The 7,486-nt window shown below is 42.6% G+C and overlaps 1 protein-coding gene across 1 annotated transcript in view; it reads right to left on the reverse strand.

Moving 5' to 3' along the window:
• LOC311223697 (adhesion G protein-coupled receptor L2-like) overlaps positions 1-3,747 on the reverse strand; it is a gene marked incomplete at its 3' end in the record, with an annotated part of 165,386 nt that extends 161,639 nt beyond the window's left edge. Inside the window, exon 1 of the mRNA XM_084308469.1 lies at positions 3,033-3,747. The remainder of the gene's footprint in view (positions 1-3,032) is intronic.
• Positions 3,748-7,486: the final 3,739 nt, after the last annotated feature.

The raw sequence follows: 7,486 nt of genomic DNA on the forward strand, positions 1-7,486 counted from the left end.
TAAAATCAACAGCAAATTACTGCAACAAAGCCAGACTACCACTATCTGGCATGTTGTTACAATCCCATAGCTCTGAGAGTCTGTGAATGCCGTGGGCACAATCTCAGAGTCTCTCGCTTCAACGTAGCAAAACAATGCACCGCCTTGACTGTATTATTTGGGGAGTTTTCTGTGGACTATCTTGACACTTTATAACCAGCCTGTAGAAAAATATACACACACACAAAGAAGATTTCTAACAACAACAAAAATTAAACGCAGTGATCAATAACATCGCCAAATTTGTGGATACAGTCACACCCCAACACTGACTCATTCACACCAACGTGCAAAAGAGAGATATATCACTCTGCCCCCCCCCCCCCCCCCCACCCTCACCCGTAGAGAAGGTACACTGGGGGTGTATTGATCTGCGAGTGAGGATGAAGAGGGAGGGAGAGACGGCGGGCAATCTGGGGTATATAGCCGAACAACAGCAGCTGCAGTTCTTTGAAACCGGACGCACTTACTCCCTCCTCTTGACACAGGACTAGATTGAAAAAGCAACTGGGTTTTGCTTTTTCGCAAAAACCTGCTTAAAAGGGTGCGTTGAGGATGGCGGGGGACTACTTCTTGATACCCTCTGTTAGGCCTGTATGGCCATGTAGAGTTATGTGGAGTTATTTTAAAATGGCTTGAAATACATCTAGACAAAATGTCTTTTAATACCAGGTTTTTAACAAGTATTTACAAACTAAATTAACCATTCATAAAACATGTTTTACTATCCAATAAATGCACCCCCCCCCCCCCCCCCCCCCCAATGTTGTGGACAAAACAAGTGAATTGTATCTCTTCACACCACACACTATAATGTCACTGTAGGTTATAATTAGCCTAGAGCGTGAAGGCTTTGATTTGTGAAACCTTTGACTTATTCTCACACATCAAACAAACAAGCAGTGAGGTTTTATTTTCATATAACACACCAAAAAAGAGGAAAGAGACGGGTGGCTTCTCCCACTGTAGGCTACCACTATCTCACTCTACCCTGCCGGCCTCACCCAAAACGAATGGCAAACAAGTCTGGTGCTCTCTCCCCCTCGTTCTCTCTCCATTGAGCAAGAGGGCGACGTGACCACTTTGATATGCTAATACGTTCTATCCCAAACAGTAGGAATTTGCACTCGCATTAATTCAAATATTTCTCTGTGAAGAAGAAAGGTGTGAAATGCATGTGAGGGTCGAGAGAGGCATTTTTTTAAAAGACATTTCTCCTCTCCTCTGTTGCTTTGTCATCACAACTTCAAGCTGCTCTCTACCTGTGTGTTTCACTGGACACAATAGTCTATAGGCGTTAGGCTTCCAACTATAGATTTATCTCACAGTTTGCCATGACTTCAAGAATAGCCTACGTACACAAAGAATGTGCAGTCTTGCCAATTCAAGTGGGCCCACTGTGAACAGTATAATATATAAATTGGTGGAAATGTTTAGTTATTGTGAAAAGTCCTTAATTAACTACTGCTTTAAGTTAAGGACCCACCAATAGCCTGCAATTTTCCACCAATGTATTACAAATAATAATAATAATAGGTCTAATATGTGTATGGAATTTCATTAATGGATTTCAGCGATACGGCACACGAGTTAATATCCTCACGTTGTCACTGCAACAGAGGAGGACAGAACAGCCAGAGAAACGAGAGCTTGTCCGCATTCATTCATGGTCTACTCTAATCCAGTCAGGAATCTGTAGGTTTTTCACATCCGAACAAAAGATGAGAGGATCATGTGCTTGCAGTTTATAGAGGGGGGGGGGGGCTGGAGCTAAATTTACCCCGTTCAGTGATCGATCATTGTGATTTATCCTCCGTTCTTACCAGACCGAGTGCGAGACGAGTCCCGCATGTCAGCTCCCCCTCCCCGAGTCTACCACTGCACAGTTGACATGACGGTTTTAGAATGGGTAATAATAATAATTAATAATAATAATAATAATAATAATTATAATAATAATAATAATAATAATTAATAATAATAATAATAATAATAATAATAATAATAATAATAATAATAATAATAATAATAATAATAATAATAATAATAATAATAATAATAATAATAATAATAATGCCTAATAGGCCATAATGAATATAATGGGTCTAATTTTCACTACCAGTGTTAGAGCTTGACTTGGTTTCTTTGCTTTATAATTCGTATAGCAGGGGATTTCCATGTCTGGAGCCGATTTCTCTGGACCAAAATTGTAATGTATAGGCTGAACTCCATAGGTTGCAGCATGATATGATAAACAGGCAGGTGTGTAGATGCGTTACTGGGGGGGGGGTTATCGTTTTTCTTTCATTCTTTATATAAGCCCCAGTTAAAATGGATTAGCACCCCAATAATGCTCCCAATAATCACACCGGACCGGCGTTGCTCGTCGCGTCACAGCAGCAGCAGAACCAGATCCATATCAACCAACCAGGCAAACTAATACTCCACACAACTTTAAACGCATTTAAATTGCAATTAAATGGTGCTTTACGAGTTCTGGTTCATATAAACGCGCTGCCCCCCCCCCCCCCACACACACACGCACGCACACACGCACACACACTTTTTAATAGTTTCCATTCGCCAAACTCGAGGGGCGACGGCAGCCGAGCAAATCAATCCACATCTGGTTGTATTTTGATTAACCATTTTTCAATTAACCATGGATCATTTTAATTACTCCAAACACAGACGTGGTCTGTTCTTTAACAATACTTCATGGTAAACCATGCTATTAAAAAGGAGATTTTTAGCAGCCCACAGGTGGGTTTGTTTTTGGTACTTGGGGGAAGTAAAATATACAACAGTAATAATGTAGTAGTTATCTAATATCCTTCCATCATGTGTGTCACGAAAACGAAGGCGCGGAACAAACAATCCTCCTGACAACGCGAAGGTAAAGTTCCTGCAAGAGATCATCTGACCCCCTGCTGCTTTATAAAGTGTCAAAGCAGAAATGTTAAGAAGAATCGTGCAAAATTGTGCTCTCTTACCTTTTCTTGAAATGCAGTGAAGCTATAAACAGGCTGAATGTAGTCACTGGCTCAACGAGACGACAGCAAGAAGACGGTAGAAAGCAGACAGTCTTGTAATCGGAACTCCTCTGAGCACAGAGAGAGAGGCTGCGGTTCTGATGCTGCATGTCCCCTGATCAGGGACAGAAAGGCTCGTTTTTTTTTATTATTATTATATTAGTATTATTATCATGCAGCAGGTTGATCCTTTCAGCTCGTACATCCCCTCTCTCCACACCGGACGCGCGCTTCTTCCATGGCGTTTCTAGTCTCAACTCATCAACACTTCAGTTGGAGCGTCTCCTGCGCGTCTGTCTGGTCAAGAAACAACAAACATCGAGAGAGAGACGCGGAAAGAGAGAGAGAGAGAGACCGGGAGAGATCTACATTGATGATGGCATATAGAGCGTGGAAAGGCTTTTCAAGTCCGCAGTTAGACGCTAATAGGTCGCCAGTCCTCTCCGGGTCTGTCTGTCTGAGTGAGAAGATGACGAGTCTGCCTGCATGCAGCCTCCTGGAGAAGTTTCGGTGGCTTCGCCTCTGGGTGAGATAATACAGATTCCAGTCACTGCATTGAGACGCACTGGTCTGAACCAGCAGCCCTACTACCAGTAAACAGTCTCTAACGGAACAGTGCAGTGGAGCTGCTGTCTGAGCGTCTGCTGCTGGGAGCCTCTGGCAAAACCCGACATGGAGTCCCCATCACCACACGGACTCGGAGCTTTACACAAGTCCAATAGAAACCACAGGGACACAATATTATATCCAGCGAGCTCTCCTTTAAAAAAAAAAAACCCCCAACTGTCACAAAAGAGATTGCAGCAAATAATATAAATGAGAAGCAGATTATAAATGTGCCCATTTCCCACTCTGTTCTAGAGAGGCTTCATTCCCTCCCTTTTTTTAGTAGGAGAGGCCCTTCGCTCACAGTAGGCAGTCTGGCCTGTTCAGCCAATGACTGAGGACTTATTCTACTGTAACACTACCAAGCATCAAAAAGGAAGGAGCATTAGAGTACAGGCAGGTTTTTATTTTATTTATTTATATATTTTTTACTATTGACTGGCCTCAATAGAGAAACTGGATGGCCTAAGGAAAGCTGAGCCACAGCTGGTAATACGTACAGTTTACTAAGCGGTGAATATCTCCTTATGTGTCATAGTAGCCCCTCTGGTAAAATATTTGTAAGAAATATAGTTTTCATAATTTTCTTTTAGATGAAGGCAACATTGGAAAAAAATATGATTGATGTCCCTATTTATAAAAATAAATAAATAAAGTCGGTTTTGCACGTTACTTCTTAATTAATTCTTGATTGCTTAAGTTTTCATTGCAAACTCTTATCTTGGCAAGGCAATGCAGAGGGACAGTTGCCCCGGCCAGTGTGAACGCTCCATGTTTATTTCCCTATTCGGGTGAGGCAGTGGAACATGTTATGATCTGGTTTGCGGAATTCTGTCCGGGGGAACATTATCAGGCGCGACACGGGCGTTACACCTGGCTTCAATAAAAACTGTCTTTCAACTACGAAGGAGAAATGTGAATTTGAGTCATGCTCACCAGGTGAAGGTGAACGGAGGAGAGGGGGCACACTTGTGTTTTCATAAGCATAATTTTACATAATAATACAGCCTCTTTTTTTCTTCAAGAGACTGAAAGAGAAAACAGATGTAATAAAAGGTCACCCAATGGCAACCGTCCATATTTTGGAGCAATAATGTTTATTTATAAGTGGAGAGTAAAAGCACATGTGTCTTTAGGATGGTTTTTAAAAACGGCTCATGCTGCCATTTTGCGTGAATCTCTTTCGGTCAGCCGCCTCTGATTGTCAACAGCGGGCATCGGTACTAAATTCCTTTAGTTCCTCTGTGGAATGAGCATAATGGAAATAATGACATTGGGTCATGAAGCCCCCCAGTCTGTTACAACCAAAACGTGTCTGATTGTGATATGTTCTCGGGTAGCTGTTAACCCTTTCACTACCACACTACAACCGTCTGTAGTGTGTCAGTGAAAGGGTTAACCTTCTGTCCGTCTGTAGTGTGGTAGTGAAATGGTTAACCGTCTGTAGTGTGGTAGTGAAAGGGTTAACCTTCTGTCCATCTGTAGCGTGGTAGTGAAATGGTTAACCTTATGTATTGTCACAGTGAAAGGGTTAACCCATTGGTAGTGTGGTAGTGAAAGGGTTAAACAGCCAATGATAACAAAATACCACCTACATCGAATTATGTTTCTCCCCACTTCAGCCACGGCATCTGCGTCTAAATGGTGTTTGTATTTATGATAACCTCTCTGATATGAGCATATCTTAGGGGCCATGCAATTTTGCACATAATCACCCGCCAAATGGTGCATGGTAGCTTGGGGACCAGGATGTAGAAGAAAAAAAAGTCTGTCCATCGGCCTTGTTGCTTGACCCACAAAGCATGCAGAAAATGAAAACAAAGACTGAGGGGGAAAGAAAAAATGAAATTATGGAATGAGATCATTATGGAAATACCAAATGCACGCGCGCCATGTGCGCCGGCCTAACCCGAGCCTAATTGAAACCATCATCGGTGTCTGTCTCTGGACGGCAGGTCGGTGAAGATGTTACTGCAGTTTCTCACTGCAGTCATCTGTTTCGTACATCTGTTTTCCTACAAGTTGAGACTGAATGATGGAGATGCTATAGAGGGACTTCAGTCAACCGTGGTGAGAGCAAACATGTCTCTGCCCCGTTCCCATGTGGCTCCAGTATGGCTTCTTAACCTTCCGATTGTTCACTGCACAATGCCTTATTGGTTCTTTCCCAAAATATTTGCACATGATTGACATCTAATGCACACATGACCAGTCACAGGACCGCTGACCCCAGACAAGTCCGCGGTCGAGGGCCGAGGCTCTCGTTGTGGGTCACAGGCGGAAACATTTCCAATCTTAATCACCTTGTGTATTTGTTCTCTAGGTGATTTGGTTTTGTTATATTTTTCTTTCCTTTCGTTCCATTTCGCCCGGTTGTTCACCAAGCGATTTCCCCCCGCGTTCGGAGTTTGTTTTTCAAAAACCTTGTGAGACGACGCGTCTTCCCGTCGAAAAGGGAGGTGAACTCAACACGTGAAACTGTACTTTAGTTTAAATAGAGATATCGTTCAAATGGTCTGGTGTGGATAGATTCATCTATGCGGGATCCCGTGAGAGTTGAATTTCACATAGGGTTGTTCTCCCCTACATCTGTTCACACCATCAGCTACAAAAGCAAAGCTCAGAGGCGAGCTTGGAAGAAGATGCAGGTCCAGGCGTGGACTGAACAAAGTAGACCCGTTTCAACTTCACAGCGTGGACTGAACAAAGTAGAAACATTTCTACTTCACAGCGTGGACTGAACAAAGTAGGCATGTTTCTACTACACAGCATGGACTGTGAACAAAGTAGGCATGTTTCTACTACACAGCATGGACTGTGAACAAAGTAAGCATGTTTCTACTTCACAGCATGGACTGAACAAAGTAGGCATGTTTCTATTACACAGCATGGACTGTGAACAAAGTAGGCATGTTTCTACTATGGACTGTGAACAAAGTAAGCATGTTTCTACTACACAGAGTGGACTGAACAAAGTAAGCATGTTTCTACTTCACAGCATGGACTGTGAACAAAGTAGGCATGTTTCTACTACACAGCATGGACTGAACAAAGTAGGCATGTTGTAGGCATGTTTCTACTTCACAGCATGGACTGTGAACAAAGTAGGCATGTTTCTACTTCACAGCATGGACTGTGAACAAAGTAAGCATGTTTCTAAGTGGACTGAACAAAGTAAGCATGTTTCTACTTCACAGCATGGACTGTGAACAAATTAGACACGTTTCTACTTCACAGCATGGACTGTGAACAAAGTAGGCATGTTTCTACTACACAGCATGGACTGAACAAAGTAGGCATGTTGTAGGCATGTTTCTACTTCACAGCATGGACTGTGAACAAAGTAGGCATGTTTCTACTTCACAGCATGGACTGTGAACAAAGTAAGCATGTTTCTAAGTGGACTGAACAAAGTAAGCATGTTTCTACTTCACAGCATGGACTGTGAACAAATTAGACACGTTTCTACTTCACAGAGTGGACTGTGAACAAATTAGACACGTTTCTACTTCACAGAGTGGACTGTGAACAAAGTAAACACGTTTCTACTTCACAGCATGCATTTGCATAAAAATCCGGCAGCATTTCTTGATCCATCCTCACTGAGTGCTTCACATCATCAACAGACCTCTGTATTATTTCGTTTACATCAAACAATTTTGTCAGCTGGCTCCGGTAGTCTCCATGGATATCAGGCAAGCCTAGGAGACAAAATCAAAGAAGGCCTCTCTCCACACGGGAGAGGCTCAGTTAGTATTTATGTAGCCATGGGCAACCAAGCAGCTTGGAGCTTTGACCTCACTTCTCTT

Source organism: Notolepis coatsorum (assembly GCF_963971535.1).
Source record: "Notolepis coatsorum genome assembly, chromosome: 2".
NCBI classification, from domain to species: Eukaryota; Metazoa; Chordata; class Actinopteri; order Aulopiformes; family Paralepididae; genus Notolepis; species Notolepis coatsorum.